Genomic DNA, 17,755 nt, shown 5'->3' with positions numbered 1-17,755 from the left:
TTAAAAAAGCATACAGCCTGGTGTAAAAAAATAAAAAAAAATTTAAAAAAAATAAAAAAATTTGGGGGGCGGCAGTAGCTCAGTCTGTAGGGACCTGGGTTGGGAACTGGAGGGTCACCGGTTCAAGTCCCGGTGCGGACCAAATACAGAAGTTGGTCTGGTAGCTGGAGAGGTGCCAGATCACCTCCTGAGCACTGCCGAGGTGCCCTTGAGCAAGGCACCAAACCCCCTCCCCACCACCAGCTCAGGAGCGCCTGCTGTGGGCCGCTCCGTCACTCTGACATCTCTCCATCAGTGCATGTCCATAGGATCCTGTTTGTGTGCATGTGTGTGTTGCATGACTACAGAATGTAAAAACTGAAATTTCCCCTTGCAGGGATCAATAAAGGTAAATCTTAAATCTCGTAAACAATGGTTTTGGTCTGAATAGCTTGTTTCTTTAGATTCTGGTTCCACACAGGAGGGAGGGGGATTTTTTCATAACATGGCTGATCTGACTGGTCTGCCAGGAGGCTTAAGGCCCACCTCAATTCCACCTCTTTTCCTGTTTCTAGGGTGACCAAAAGTTGGTTTGAGGACATTTACAATATACTGACGGCCATTGATGGGCTTCAAAACTCTGCTGCAGAATTCATTGGGTGACGTCGCTGAGACTACGTCCATGTTTTATACAGTCGATGCTCCATGCACAAAGACAGGTCGCTCTACCCAGTTAGAAAGAATTAGACCGGCCTGCATGGACAATGTGGATGGCAAACTTTTAAAAAGAGTATTTGAATTTTGCTGCATGTGTTGAAACAATCCCATTCACACAAAAAAAATGAAAAATGTGTCTTCATTTATTGGCATTTTTCTTCTGCATGCCATCAAACAACCAGTCTGCTGTCTAATAATGAGGAGGAAGCTGTTTGTGTGTACGCAGCGTGTTGGTGTCGTCGGGGGCTCAGACAACACTGAACAAAGAGAGAGAGGAAACACAGGAGGAGGGCAGGAGGTGAGAGAGACAGCCAAGCAGCTGTCCACACATTCACAACTTACTGTGAGAACAAACACACACACACACACACACACACACACACACACACACACACACGGGAGCCAGAAAATCAGGCTCATGTAGCTCCAGATAATGGCTCATTAACGATTTGATTAACTACAATAAATGCAGGCTCATGTTACATGTTGTCAGCTGTGTGTGTTGCTATTTTTACCTGTGTTGCTTACCTACACACCTGCAACACAAACACACAAGTAAAGTGTACTACGAGCAGCCAGAAGGTTACGCAAATGAGCTTATGGCTTACTGAGGTGTCGCTAAACTCTCATTACCAACAGGCTAATGCGAGATTTTCCAGCTGTTTCACCTTCACCTCTCACATACACACACAGAATGAAAGTGACAGTGGACACAGCTTTAGCCTTAGCTAATTATAGATCAACTATCTAAGCTTGAGCAAAGGTGAGCTGCAGGTCACAGACATACAAATCATCATCTGACAGACTGATGAGTTCAGGCAACACTCAGAGCTGCAGGTAAAGACAGTTTTTAGACGACTTTAAGCGCCTTAAATCAAGCTGTGAAGACAAACTAAATATATTCTTGGGCTTTATTTATGCCTTTTGATTGCAGGGACAGGACGGTGCTTAGATTTGGAGAGTGTGGGAGATGACATGTGGGAAAGCAAAGGCGCCACAGGTCTACAGCCTCTGAACATGGGGCACGTTGACCAACCTTTAGGCCAGTGTTTCTCAAATGGGGGTACGTTTACCCCTAGGGGTACGAGGGAGTACTGCAAGGGGTACATGACAGATGTCGTTAAAAACAGTTGCACCACAACAAACCAATATAATGATTTCTAGGAAAATCCATTCACTGATTAAAGACAAATTAATTAACAGCATATGTTCTCTATTCAACATTTAATAGTGCATTATTTCCAATTTGAGGATATTCATTTATGATATAGCTTGCATTATGTATGAATGTATGAAGACCACATACATCAATTTATTCATGTTCTTTTCCCAAATTATTTCCTGAAAAATGTTCTTGGCCGGACAAAGGGGGTACTTGGCTGAAAGAAATTCTGAAAGGGGGTACACTAGCCAAAAAAGTTAGAGAACCCCTGCTCTAGGCCACCAGCGCCCCCTAAATATATTCTTTAGCACCCAAAAGGCTCCTAAAAGTGTTTTCTTTAATGTCATATTTGTGCTAATTTAGTTCATTTTATGTACTTCTCGCTTCATGTCTCGGGTAGGACGGGTAGCAGGAATGATATTTGTGATATGAGGAGATTTTGAGAAGAGCTGAAAGGATCCATCTAGAAAATTAACCCAGACTAAATAATGATCATTTAATAAGGAAAATATGGTAAATGGACTTGGACTAGGATTTTAGTTTCTGATTACTCAAAGCTGCTTTTACACTACATGTTGCATTCACCCAACATTTACAAACTGATGGTCGAGGCAGCTATGTAAAGTACCCACCTGCCCATAATCCATTCACTCACATTCACATGATGTAGCAGACGGAGCAATTTGGGGTTCAGTGTCTTGCCAAAGGACACCTCGACATGTGGCTGCTGGAGCCGGGGATAAAGCATCGCCCCAACCTCCCAGCTGACAGGCAACGAACTCTACCACTGAACCACAGTGGATGTCAAACATCCTCTGGTTTCATCATATCTAATGTCAAAATTGTATGCTTTATCCTGTTCCCAACATCTCCTCAGACTGTGGAAAAGATGGGCAAACTACATTTTCTGACATTTGTGAGACTTTAAAGAGAATAACTGTCAGATTAATGTTTGAAAATGATACACTTCCAGTCTTTATTTGGGATTTAGATTAGTGTCACAATAAAGCAAACATATGCAAAAAGGAATTTAAAGTCATTACAAAGCATAGTGTGCTGACTTGTAATTATTAACAGACTTATTCATACTGCTGCTACACATTTAGCTTCAGTTGTAGCCGCCCTATCATCAGAACAGATCGAACAGGTTTAGCTCCAAATCAGCTTAGTCTGTTCAAGTCAAGGCTGAAGCATCAACAAGCACAGCAACATGAAGATCAGCCTGAAGATCCAAAGTATTGCTCTCTTAACCGGCTTTGTTTCACCCCAGCAGGCTGTCCGTCTCATCTGTGCGGTTAAACACTCACACACACGATAAGTCAGGCTTCTTCTGTGTGTGATGTTTGGACGACAAACGTGAGAGTAGGACTGATTATTCCTGCATAGCTTCCCGTTATCGGGTGAACACTGGCTGAGATCAACATGAAACTATGAGGGATCCTTAAAGTAACAACATGAAAATCTGTTCGAGTTCTTACAGCATTAGTTGCATATTTTTGAGTAATAGATCTGAGTTTAGGAATGTTATCAGTGTTACTAATGACGCATATTAACCATCAATTAACATGCAAAATGTGATCTTAATAATATAAGTGAATTTACTATCAAGTGTCTGAAAAAGTGTACAAAAAAATAGCCACCATAGTTTGCTAGTTGTTACATTTGTTGGTCCAAGATATTCAGAATTCATTCAGAGAGGGCAAAGGTCGTTAAAAAAATCTAAATAACAAATATTCACATTTGAATAAATCTGAATTAATAACAGAAGAATTCTTGCCCTAAAATATACCTGTAGCCTTGGTAAAAAAAAAAAAAAAAAGGGGGGGGGGGGGGGGTAAAGGGTTAATTTGTTTCATTTATACTGTAAAAAAAAAAACCTGACCCTTATTCTTTCCCTCTGACGTAACAGCAACAGAGGGACAGGGTGCATGTAGAGGGCAGCCCGACGTGCTCCACTGGCCTCCTTTAAAATTTGGAGTGTGTTTGTGTGCGAGGGCGGATGCCGCTGTTCCCAGCTGTCTTTAAAAACGGAGGTGAGAACACAACATGAAACATCTCCCCTGAGGAAAAGGCAAGATGGGAGAGAGACTGAGAGAATGACAGCGGTGGATGATGCGGAGTGACAAACAAAAAAAACAGAAGGAGACATGCAGAGCAAACAAACCTGACAAAATCTTTCAATCTCTGAAAGAGAGAGTGTGTACAGGAGGAGTAACATCTCTGTAAAGATAAGGTGTAACGCAGGGTCACCTCTACACACAGCGGATTCACAGAAAACATGCAGATTTACTGCTTGTATTTTGATCTCACTGATGTCTTCCTCACTTATTGTTTCACACTCTTCTTCAGACGTCAAAGCTAATCAAACTTTAAGGCCAAACATTTTAGGCTTTCACACGAGAACAAAACTCCTGGAAACTTTTTTTTAGACGAGCTGTTTGAACGCAAACAGAAAAATCTTTCACTCCGACTTTACCCCAAAAATTTCCTGAAAGCCGCCTAGTAAATTGATATATGAATATGAGCAGCAGGAAATATGAAGGAAAATTCCCAGCAAGCGAGCGGGGAAACAGCTTCATTATCATTTCTGTTCTCCAGTATGTTCTTCTCCACTCTTTTGTTGATGTCATGAATATGTTCAAAGCAGTCACAGAAGATGCTTTGCACTTGTTACTAACAGAGAGGTAAAAAAAAAAGCAGCAATATCTAGTTTGGTATTTCGTTCCACCACTGGGGGTGACAGAGGAGAAGAGTCAAGTTAGAGAATTTGGGCTTTTTGTGAAGTTTGGATCAAACACCTTCCATATGCAGAGCGTTTTGAAAGGTGTTTGGACAGCACAGCCGTCTTTCCCACCTTTTACTCCAGCAATGAAACATCATTTTGTTGCTAAGAAAAGTCCTTTGTTTGTTTTTTTTAGTGATGTGGTCAGAGTGCACATCACATCATCTGGGAGGCAAATCTGACACAGGAGTTGAACAGGGTTTAAATCTGGTGCCTGTAACGACTTCAGCGTAGAAATGATTTTTTTTTTTACTTCATCAAACTTTCAGTGAGCCCCTCGGCTGCACGGATTGGGGCGTTGTCCTGTTGCAGAGGGCTGCTCACATCAGGGGGAAAATGTTTCATCACTGGATAAAGGGAATCACTCAGTGTAACTTTGTATTGATTTGCAGCCACTCGTTCTTTTAGTGTTAGAAGAGAGAGGAAACAAACCACTGAAGCAACATGTGCCCCAAACAACAACACAGGAAACAAATCCCTTCACTGAAGCGGTCCAGGATTATACTTTAACTTGTAACCAGTTGGTTAGCTACAAAATGCATCTACAAAACAAGACACTGTCAGGGGGTGCCTGTGGCCTAACGGTTGGTGCACACGCCCCATGTGCGGGGGCTGGAGTCCCAGGTTCGTGGCTCCTTTCCCACATGTCAATCCCCTCACTCTCTCTCCCCGACTTCTGACTCTATCCTCTGTCCAATCTCTAAATAAACCTTAAAAAGACGCTGTCAAACTCTCACTCTGCCACTTTTGACGGTGCATCAGTTTCATAATTCAAATCCTTTCATTTGAATGTTTTAAATCCCTTGTGCTTTTTAGTTTGAGAAAGAGATAGAAAGTAAAAGAACGCCTCCAGCAAACACAGCAGAGAGATGAAAATGTAACTAGAAGCTGGGAGGAGGTGAACGAGCACATACGAGAGATTTCCTCAGTTTGACAGTCGGAGAAATGAAGGGATATTTATAGATAACAGTGTTATAGTTGCTTCACTGGTTACGTCAGATAGACGGAAGGAAAGGAAAGAACGAGGGATGAAGAGGAGAAGAAAGAGAGAAAAAACAGACTTCAGGAGAGAGAGAGAGAGAGAGAAACTACAAATTGTGCATGTTTGTAGTCACAGACGGCTCGGTGATATCAGTAAAAATGATACATGTTGCTGGCATTTTGAAATACCATGATGATAGGTCATCACATTGTTGGAGCTCGCCCTTCTCACAGCTGAGGAAGAAGAACCAGAAACAGAAAAATAGAAGTTGTAGCTCTGAATATGTCAGTGTGGGTACGACTGACACAGACCTACATTCACTTCTAACCGTGTGGCCAACATTTATTGATTAATTAGGACATTTAAAAATGTCACTTTGGCTTCTGGGAAACTGTGATAGGCAGCAGCAGCTTCTAACATTCACAAAACTAAACGATTCATTTTAGTACCAACTGAAAGATGAATCAATAATGAAAATAATGACTACATCGAGCCCTGGCAGAAAGTATGACTTATGTATGGATTTTTTTGTGCACATCTAAAAAATCATCTCATGTTAACTCTTTAGTGCCCTTAATTCAGTTTTACTTTGGCACTTTTAAAGTCAAGTTTTCTTGACTTTGTCACAGTCTGTTTGCCTGTGAGTTTGTGGTGTTTGTTTATTTCAGAGTATGAAGTGCTTGGTGTGTCTCCTTCACTCTGTACACCTCACCAATCACCAAAACCTGCCTGCTATCAAGCACTCAACATCTCTGACTAGCACCGTGCTCTGACTGTAAGTCTCTGCCGGCTTGTTGTGCGATATATAGGTCGTTTGTGTCACAAGTCCAACTCTAGTTCAGACTTTTGCCAGCTTGAACAACGTACCTGTTTGTCTGCCTCCCTAACTCACACAACTATTTCCCCTGTTTACATGACCTTAACTTTGCCAACCCGCCTCACCACCTACAAAGCTCGCCAGCCAGCGCACTCCCCCATGCTTCACTCCCCAGGTAATCACATTTTTTTTTTTGGAGAGAAGAAACCTTCAGTATGGAACCTTTCGTCTTGTCCGTGCGTGTGTGTGTGTGTGTGTAGGTTGACCAATCACTCAGTATTTTTCCGTGCATAGGTAAGTGGCACGATGGTTACAGCTCGATCAGGCCATTAGATTACTGTCCTTGTCCCAGTATACAAGCACCGGGGGAAAACGATTTATTGATGTAAGAATCTGCTACGTTGGGGGAGATATCCCTGCTTTTCAGTTAGTTACTGGATGGAGCTTTGTGTATTTCATACATACTCTACACTTGACATTTGGTACAATGTGATGCACGCTATCCCTCTATCCTGGAGTGATATCTGAAGGCAGACAACAACGCTACTTCTGCTATATATGTTATGCATAAATGCTATTCAACTTGAGTTCAAAGCCCGACAAAGGCACTTTGGAACACACAGAAATCAACCCCCAATCATATTTTCTAGGTGTGCAACTTTGAGAACTATAACTTAGAACGATGTTAGTCTGACCAACGTCTTTATTTAAGTATTTTAAAATTCCTTTTTAGTCGGATTAACATGCAGAATAAATCGACTTTATAACTGCATGTAAACGTCCTGACAGTTGGTGCAGACAGGGTCTCCTCAGTCATCTTCTACATCACACACTCATGTGTTCATCTCCCTGCAGACATACAATGTCCAACAAAAACACTTTGTAATCACAGACACACACACACACACACACACACACACACACACACACACACACACACACACACACACACACACACACACACACACACACACACACACACACACACACACACACACACACACACACACACACACACACAATCTCTTGTTGGATAAGGCTGCAGGGTGTGAATGCAAAACCTCAGCACTGAAATATTCAGCCCGACACACACACACACACACACACACACACACACACACACACACACACACACACACACACACACACACACACACTCACACTCTCTCTCTCAGACTCACACACACACACACACACACACACACACACACACACACACACACACACACACACACACACACACACACTCTCTCTCTCAGACTCACACACACACACACACACACACACACACACACACACACACACACACACACACACACAGTTGGTTGATCTGAGTGGACTGCATGACTGAGGTGTGACACACAACCTTCCTCTACAATAGTAGACCTACTTTCACTGGATATGATTCATTTATCCCCCTCTGACACACACACACACACACACGCACACACACCGAATGATTTTAGTTGCTTTTGTGTATAAAGGTGTATGCATGTGCTACTGGGAAAGGATGGATTAAAAGAAAATGTGTGTGTGTGTGTGTGTGTGTGAGTCTGAGAGAGAGAGTGTGTGTGTGTGTGTGTGTGTGTGTGTGTGTGTGTGTGTGTGTGTTACTGAAAGGTGTGGTTGGCCCAATGAGTGGGTGGTTCCTCCACCATATGTCTCTGGTCTCTTGGTCTCTTAACACTAACACACACACACACACACACACACACACACACACACACACACACACCCCACACACACACCCCACACACACACACACACACACACACACACACACACACACACACACACACACACACACACACACACACACACACACACACACACACACATATGACATCAGATCTTAAGAAGCTGGCATTCAGCCTCGTCCCTTTTCACCATCAGGAGTCCTCCTTCCTAATATGTTCATGTTCAGGTTCATGTTTTCTTGCATTGATTCTGAGTATTATTTTAGTTGGGACGTAGAATCGTCCTAAAAAAAAGCCTGGAAAAATCTTTATAAATAACTAACAAGTTTGGCAGTTTGGTCAGTTGCCCTAAACCTCAAACTATGATGCTGAATGTTCCCCTAAGGCGAGCAGAATCACTCAATCAGAGTCTGAAAACTCGCTTACACAGACTCACTTTTATATGAGGTCACATGTTGAATTGCATTTTTTTTATTTTATTGCTCATCTATGTATCCATTCCTACTCCTCCTTCCGATGTTCTTACTATCCATCCATCCATTATCCTCCTCTTATCTGGGGTTGGGTCGTGGTGGCAGCAGCCTAAGCAAGTTAACCCATTAGTCCCTCTCCTACAGCGACATTTTCCAGCTCCTCCTGTGGGACGACGCCTCCAAGGTGTTTCCAGATCAGAAGGCATTCATAATTCCTTTGAAACCCTGTCTTTCAATTTCTTATATTTATTTACTTAAGCCGTTTTCACATACAGCTGAACATTACTCGTCAATTTCAGGCCCCTGAAATCCTCCTGAATTCTATGTTCACACATGTCCCTCATTACAGGAGACTTTCCCTGTCGGAGGGGCGGGGGGGCATGATGAAGAATGTTGTGATAATAGCAGACAAAAAAAATCACAATTTAGTAGGTTCAGTACAAGCACAGAGATCACACTGGTCCAGGACATGTGCTTCAAGAACACAGGAATGATGTGTAAACTTTAAATCACATATAAATGTGCTGCCGTTGTTTTGGTCACTACAAAAAGCAAAGATATCACGTCCTCTTCACAGCAGCGAGTGTGGATCTCTGCCAAGGTTTGAACGAGCTGCCACTAAATGAAGCTTAAAATGTCCATCATTCAGGTCAACTGACTCGGTCCCATCAACCCCTAAACAAGCCTGTGCTTTCTGCTTTTTATTATACTCTCATCATGTAGTTTAACAGTGACATTCTTGCTAACATCAATCAGACATTAATTGCATTAGATGTATGACTCAAAGACTGTAAAGTCACATCCTGAATCGTTTCCCTTTCTGCTGTTTCTGTGGCTGCCATGACCACGGTCAGGAACTGAAAAAACTGAACCACAGAGAGGTTTAGGCATTGATTATCCATACCAGCCCTGTGCTGCAGTTTCTGTGGAACTAGCCTTCTATGTTCATATTAAGGTGTGTACTTCATGCACTTTAAAACCATATACAATGTCCGTCATTTTAATGATCAAAATAGTGTCGAAAAAGTACCAAAGCTTAAAAAAATCCACAGATCTTCGGTCATTTTTAACCCAAAGCTGCTGCGACTAAAGAGAGAGGACAGCTGCAGTTCATTCAAACTCACAGGTTGGTAAAATGCTGCAGTTGTGGTTTCCCTTTTGGAGTCTCAAAAAGATGCAAAAGTGACATTTATATTTCTTACAAACAGACAGAGAACAGAGGAGGAGGCAGCTGAGGAGACGGTCTAAATTGCACATATTCATTGGCAGCGTTTCTGTACTGAATGTTGCCGATGAATATGTGCAATTAAGACGGTGAGCAGGAGATTAATGGCAATGTTTGCTCATTAATAAAGACTTGTATTTCTGTTGCTGTGGTGTGGAAACAGGCAGATATCATTTGACTTTTAGTATCACATCAAAATGTATAATTGTCGTTTTAAGACAACCCTCATATGGGGAGAGCACAGATATAAAAACTAGAAAAAGACGTTTCAGACACGTTGTACAGTGTTTCAGAGGGAACAGTATGTAGGCCTTACACGATGGGAAAAGAGATAGTAAGAGCTTCTGACTGCAGCAAACACATCTGAACGTATGAGTGCCGACATAAAACTGATTTAATTACACTGATGGGAACCCTAAATGACGCTCCACGTGTAACAGCTTCTTCTTCTTCTTCTGGCTCTCTAATCTAACAGATTTCCTTGATGATATTTAACTAAGAGTGAGTCGTCTGTAATATTTCAATGTATCTCCTATCGCTGCAAGTTAGATCCTAATTACACCAACAGCAGTAGGACTGTCTCTCTGATTCTGCAGCGTACTATTAACAGCTTAGAGATGCGCCATCACCCTCCCTTTCATCTGCTTTCACATCAATGAAGCGGATAAAATACTTAAAAAAGAAGAGGGGGAAAAAAAATCAATCCAGGAGGAGCACAGCTTTCATCTGGATCCAGCCAGTCTTCAGGAGGAGAGTGCATGTAGTTCAGTGCTGTCGGGGTTCGTCTAGACGCCGGGCTCGAGCAGCTCCAGCAGCCTTCCAGGCACACAGACTATCCATTATTCAGCTGCTGGCAGGCTCCCGGCTTGCTCAACAGCCAATATTACTATTTCTGTTGGTAAGCTTTGCGTGTTAGTGAGTGTCAAAATATATATCCATCTTAATGAGCAAGCTTGTGCATTATTGGCTGTAGGAATCTGCACTTCATAATCGAGCTAATTATGAATCAGAAATCCTTTTAATCATTAGAGTTAAGAAAGTTAGTGAAGTGAAGCCTCATCATTGGTCTCCTGGGGTTTTCTCCTGAAGCATCACGGACCCCCTCAAAGACGCAACAGTCTGCTAATATGTTAGCAACACACCGCTCACTCTGCCTCATGTTGCTTAGAGGCAAAAGTTTGATATTTCAGGGAAAAACACTTTTCACTCCCTTGAGTTAGAAAAATGTTTTAATATGACTCTAATGTCTGAACACTATGAATTTATGGCTATCAGCATTATCCAGTTCGCTAAATTACATAATCTGGAGTCAGGAATCTTCCCTTGTTTTTACAGCCATATTAACCATTTACTGTCGATGGACACCGCTTCTAATATTCCCCTTTAACCAACAGGTAGAGAGCTGGAGATGGGGCCGGTTTTAAGCCTCCTGACGAACCGTTACACCGCCCCCGCCTGTCAATCAGGTCCGCTCGTACTTTACTATGGATAACTTGACTTGTTCAGAAAACAAAACCGATGTGTTCTTTTTTTTTTTTAAATCACCCCCTGTACACTTTTCTTCCAGGCTTTACAAACAAAATCTGCTATAACAAAGGTTCCTTTTTTTAAAACACAACTCAAGTTTTTCATAATCGTCTAACCAAAAGAAATCAACATAAACTGAAGACATCTTTTAAAAAGAACATCCCTGATGTTAACATGTTCATTTCAACTGTAAAAACTGGCTTTTAGTGGTGTGTATGTGACTCCCCGGGGCTCCTGGTGCCGGCCTTAAGCGGACACTCAATAAACTGCAGGATTTTGCACTTCCACATTGAATTCATTTTTCCACACCGGAGGTTACTGTTTGGGTGTGAGGCGGATAGAAACTGCATGCTATGACAGACATCTACTAAAAAGGAAGATGGCTCATTAAAGAAACCCGTACCACAAAGTAGTACAGGAATCAGCAATGTTTAAAGACCGCTGAACAGAAAAGAAAATGTCAACAGACACATGGATCCATGCAAACCTGGTTAATGTAATAATAAATATGTTCAGTTTAATGTATGTGAGTAATAAAAGGCAGTTAGTTAACCGTCACAATGGACAGAGCTCCAGACTACTTTTAAGAGGAAGTAAAAAATATGATGTTAGAACCAATAAGCTCTTCAGAGAGAGACGAGGAAGAGCCTGAAGTTTGCGTGGGGTCCAGCTCACTCCGCTCACTTTACATTATCTCTTATATAACATACAGTACATAATACTGCAAATGCAAGGCCATTCATCAGTGAGTCACAGGCTTCATAAGCATTTTATTAACCCTTTAAACTAAAGATACTGACTAAACAGGTATTTAAACTAAAAATAACATTTCAAATTAAATATTTACCGCAAAACAACAAATTTTGCATTCCTTTTACTTAACCCTGAGGTTTAGTAATAAGAGATTTCCTCCTCTCTTTGGCTTCATTATAAGTAACAGAGTTGACTGAAATCAGATAAGAATAAAGCACAGAGTGTGTTCCTGTGTGTGTGTGTGTGTGTGTGTGTGTGTGTGTGTGTGTGTGTGTGTGTGTGTGTGTGTGTGTGTGTGTGTGTGTGTGGGTGTCCCTGCAGTAAAGAGGTCGTACTGTAGGTCAGCAGGTCTAATTCCTGACAGAGCCAAAACAAACTGACTCAGGGGTTAAAAATAAATACAATGACAGGTGAGACAGAGGGGAAAGACTGGCCAAAAGGAAAACACACACTCAAATTATAACACACACACCTACACACACACACACACACACACGCAAACCCGAAGCCACAGGAGCCAAATGGGTCATTAACTCCTCCCGGCCTTACTCTCTCTCCTTCATGCTGCCGAGGTGTCAAGGCGACAACTGGGTGGCCTCATGCTTCTTATGGGGGCCATAAAACACTCCCTAAGCCACGCCCAGGTTTCCATGGTAACAACTGTGCCCTTAGACCATAACCCAGTCCATGGGTTCAACTCGCTTTCAGCCCGTGTTGAAACCAGGAAATCTGACGCAGGGCAGGTTGTCATCTTTAACTGAGTTTTTAAATCATCAAGAAAGACTTTAAAATGTGGAATCCATTCATGATTCTGATCAGACGAGAACCGACACCAGACACGAGTTTGAAAAACCGGACTGCCCTGATCGTCACTGGATTACTGGAAGGGCTGATGCCCTTGTGGTGAACTTTCATTAATTAATCCGTGCCCTCCTGTGGTTGGCATGACCGCGTGTGAGCAGCTGCACATGCAATCAAACTCAAATCATATTTATTTAATCCTATAATGGTAATGATGCTGCTTATGAAACATCACAACACACATGCCAGACTCACCAGAGGGTCAAAAAAAAGCCTCCTTCCTTCTAACAATACTTAAGAAAGATGCCTTTTTGGTCAACATTATACACCAGAAATACTTTTTAGGAGTCATTTTAAATATGTTTCCCTGCTGGCAGACTTACAGCGCTCAAGCAACATTTAAAATTTTTTAAAGACAACCGAGAGAAAAGTTTTTGGTACATTTAACTCTAACCTTAAATGTGCTTGCCGCAATATAATAATGTAAAGACCTCAGAAAAAGCTGTGTTTAAAATCCAGGGGACAATAACGGGGAAGGTTTCAGTAACTTTACTTGAATGTTAAATTCGTCCTTCCAGGATGCTTTTGAAATTAAAGAATAATTTTGATTTAACAGCGTGAAAAAAACTATGCAAACATAAGAAAGTGGAGTCCTGGGTTTGACCATTTACACTTAAAGTAGAGCAGGGGGATGATCGTTTTCTGTGGTTAGTTTTTTTCTCATTACAAAACTTCTTAAAGCCTAAAATGTAAAGAAATGTTTCAACCAATGATCAGCTTCATCGTGGATTTGAGTCCAAGTGATGTACTAGAAGTTTTCTAACTTCAAGTGTTGTATAGTGACAAGCTTATAAACAACTCCGTCGTTTCACAGACTGCAGTAATCCCCTCTCTACTCCATAATATGAAACCTTCACAGATAGAAACTCTGTAGAAAAACAACATCAATATGAGGTTATAAACTGTATCGGAGCAGTGCTGGCTGCACGTGTGTTTCATTCACTAAATCTCTCAGCAGCCTCTACTTTTAATCAGCTTTAGCAAATTACAGCTTTTCATTATCCAGGAAACTGGTCTTGCAGAAGATGGGGAAAGTTTTTTTTTATAGCAGGGAGCAAAGGGCAACGTCAGCCCAGTTCAGCCCTGAGAAAGACTGCTGAGCTGCCTGGGCCAATTTTGAGTGGTCAGTAAGAAGTAATGAGAAGGAAAAGTAACTCTTTAAAGGTGATAAAAAATGCCAAATGGAAGCTAGAGCCTGTCTGATTGTAATCAATAAGATGCAGCAGATCGCCAAAGCCACTAAACATCTCCAGAATCCACACACACACACACACACACACACACACACACACACACACACACACACACACACACACACATGTTCAGGGATTTCTGCTGAGCCATGTGGAAACAGGAGTCCCAGAGCTTTTCAGGCAGATTACTGAGGGAAGAAAGTTCACAGCAACTTAAAACATACAGCAGGTGAGAGAGAGAGAGAGAGAGAGAGAGAGAGAGAGAGCACAATGAGGTGCCTGTGAACTCACTGCTGCAGACGTGTTGGTCACCTCATATTTACAGGAACATTTTACAGGTCATGTATTTGATGTGAGGGAAATTCTGCTCGTTTCTGGTTGACACGCCTTAATTAGGCTATTAGACCAATTAGCTTATCATATCAGATGAGCGGACATAAAGAGCACTTGTGGAATAATGTGAGGGGTGAAGTGAGAGGCCAGCAGTGTTTCTGATTATTCACTGACTTTCTCATGAATCATGAATCATTTGAGGTAAATTTCATAAATGGAAAAGTAAGAAAACTGGCAGGATTTTTTTTTTTTTTTTGTCAACCATTCATTCATTCATTCATTTGATATTCACCCTCCAGAGAAAACTCCCATGTTATCAAGCCAGCTGGTGAACTGGGAGGGAACCGGTGTAATAAAAAAATAAACACCACCACCACCATCCACCTCCGACTGTTATAACATCATCGTGGCCGACTTCAGGTCTGCTGTGTGCGGACTGGAGGGGCCTGTGGAGTCCGGGGGGGCGTTAATAAATGGATGTAGATAAAGAATGGGGGAATAATAGTGTGGTCCCAGCCTACAGTATCCATTAACCCCTTCCTATTCACAGGCTAATGAGCACCTAATTCACAATGCACCATGCCTTGCTGGGGAATGGAGATGAGGAGATAAACTGCAGGTTTAGAAATAAAGTCGAAAGCCTCACTTACCACTTGAATGGTTGAAAATGTAAAAATCCCAGGATGTTGGGTGATAATTTCCGACACCGGGACAAACCGTCTCATGTATTCGGCAAACTCTGCTCTCCTCTCGGCTCGGCTCTGCTCCGCACTGTCGCCCTCCTGGTTGGGTGGTTTTTTTTAACAGTAAACTTGCCGATCCCAGGCTATTGTTAGATATGCACAGAGAAGCCTGCTGCACAGAAACACCCGCCCCCTACACTCCTCTCCGGACACCTCATTGGTTAAACTCTGCTTCGCCTGCTGTCTATTGGCTGGTTAGGAAGTCGGCAAAAAAAACCCAGGGGCGGGTTTCAGCCAGCTCGTGAGTGCAGAGCAAGTGGTGGTGCGTTCACAGACACTTGGAGGAATTCTGAAATTCTAGCTTTCTTGTAAACCTGGCTAAGAAGGATGCATTCAGGTGTTTGTCTGTCAGAGGATAACGAACTTAAAATGTGCAGGAATTTATCAATAGTATATTTCATCATGCGTATTTTACATAACATGTGATACATTTTAAGAGTCATATTTTCTAAATTAGTAACATGGCAGTGCAACATAAATAAATCATTTGGGGTTAAGTGTCTTGCCCAAGGACACATCGGACATGTTGCTGCAGGAGCTGGGGATCAAACCCCAAACCCTCCGGTGTAGAGACGACTGACCAACTGAGCCACAGCCAATAAATCAATCAAGCTTTACTTATAGAGCACCTTTCAAATCAAATGCAATACAAAGTGCTTTACAGTGTAATATATATATATATAATATATATAAACAAAACATTTATTTAGAAGGACACACTAAATCACATCAATAGCAATAATAGGTTATAAGCAGTTAAAAGAACAAAAGGTAAAGAGAAGAAAAATAAGTTACATAAAAATAAGTACATAATAAATAGTTATAATAATAATAAAAAAAGGTAAAAAGTTAAATATGAATAAAAGCACCAAAAATAGAAATGAGTAGTTAAAAAGTAGAGGATTAATAAATCAATAAAACATGATTAAAAAATAATATTTAACATTAAAATAATGTAATCATGAAACCCTATAGATCTGCTATGAGTTTACTTTTTTTTATCTGTATATGAGCTGTACCACCCCCATGTATTGTACCCTCATGAAAAACCTTTTCTCAAATATTACAGAAATATTTCCTGAGTGTTTCTACAAAAACTTTCAATATCATACATTAGTCAAATCTGTCGTTGTGTTGATGCACGGTTACTGTAGAAGCAGAGCTGTGGAAGATGATCTGCATGAAGATAGTTTTTTGATTAAAGGTCTACGGCTGTGATGTAGACAGTTTGTCAATCAACAAAATAACTGTTTAAAGATAAAGTCTGGCAGAAGATTAATGTGTAAAAGCGATATTGGAGCATACTGTATGTTAGCTGCATTAAATATTATGGACTGGCTGGATAGTAAATAAGGATAATAAGAAATAGAATAGAATACTCATTTTCAGTGCATCATCTCTCATGGTTTGAGGTTAAAATAAACAAATAACAGAGAACAACAGGTTAAAAAGATTAATGTTCACACAGAAACAGTAATAAATAAATGGTTGTAAAAGTCCATTTGTGCTTGGTTGTAGTTTTTGCACTTGCCCTGTATTGTTCTAGTTCTTAACAGAGTCCACTTGGATAGAAGCAGCTGATAGATAAATTGTAATGAACAATACTTCACACGGGGCGTAATATATTTTGTTCTTAAAGTGAAAAAAAACAACATATTTTCATTTTTGGCTACTTCAAACTTTGAGAATTGAAATAAATAAATTTCCTCAAAGCAAACTTTTCTATTAAGCAGAAAACAGTTTCAGTACAAAATCAAGTGAAAAATAATGAGACAGTGACATCTAGTGGTGGGAGAGGAGAGCTGCATGAAACTCCTCAGAGAGCATCAATAAGACCAACACAAGAAGAGAAACCTTTCAGCTTTGCCTTCCTCAGGATGCATCAAGTCAAACAGCTTTAATGAAACTTAACAGCATGTTAGCTTTACTGCTCATATGTGTCTTTATCACCTTGAGATGGGAAATGATAATATTCTCTGTTTCCTATAACGGTACTACTGTCTCTTACAGGGAAGGAAATACTGTCCATTGAAATATAAAGAGGGGATTTCTTACTAAAAAAGACAAACTTTGTGAAATAAGATTTAGAATCAAAATTGGTTTATTGTAATGTAGATTAAAACAAAAAGTGCTTAGGATTTGTGTTTTGTTTCATAAAAATAAACAGATACGTTACAAAGTAGAACTTCTGAAAGTTACATTCAATAAAATAAACATAAGAATTATAAAATAGTATATTATACAGAATATGTACATTGTTTCTTGTTTAAAGTTGTAATGAAAGATCTGTGCAGTTTGCATGTATGTCAAAGAAATTGCCTCTAAATTTGCAAATGTTCATTATATAATACATCATTTATGTTTCTGCTGCGCTTTGGGGTCTTACTGAATTTATAGAAGTTGAATACAGGGTTCATTTTCACAAACATTGTCAAGAACAGAGAAACACAAACAGCAAAAAAAAGGATGAGGATGGACTTTTCAAATTCAGTTTCAACCATAAAAATGTGT

At 40.8% G+C, this 17,755-nt stretch overlaps 1 protein-coding gene across 3 annotated transcripts in view; it reads right to left on the bottom strand.

Annotated features, from left to right (window-relative positions):
- The window catches only part of pak1 (p21 protein (Cdc42/Rac)-activated kinase 1), a 60,984-nt gene extending 45,671 nt beyond the window's left edge, over nucleotides 1-15,313 (bottom strand). For 2 of the 3 annotated variants that reach the window (XM_061047193.1, XM_061047196.1), the window contains exon 1: nucleotides 15,152-15,312. The gene's annotated coding sequence lies outside the window, so the exon portion shown is untranslated. Of the gene's footprint in view, nucleotides 1-15,151 lie in introns of all 3 variants that reach the window. The other variant, XM_061047195.1, reaches the window with a different exon arrangement.
- Nucleotides 15,314-17,755: the final 2,442 nt, after the last annotated feature.

This window comes from Labrus mixtus, chromosome 9 (assembly GCF_963584025.1).
Source record: "Labrus mixtus chromosome 9, fLabMix1.1, whole genome shotgun sequence".
NCBI lineage: Eukaryota > Metazoa > Chordata > Actinopteri > Labriformes > Labridae > Labrus > Labrus mixtus.
The sequence above is the reverse complement of the archived record's forward strand: the minus strand, read 5'-3'. Positions and strand labels throughout refer to the sequence as shown.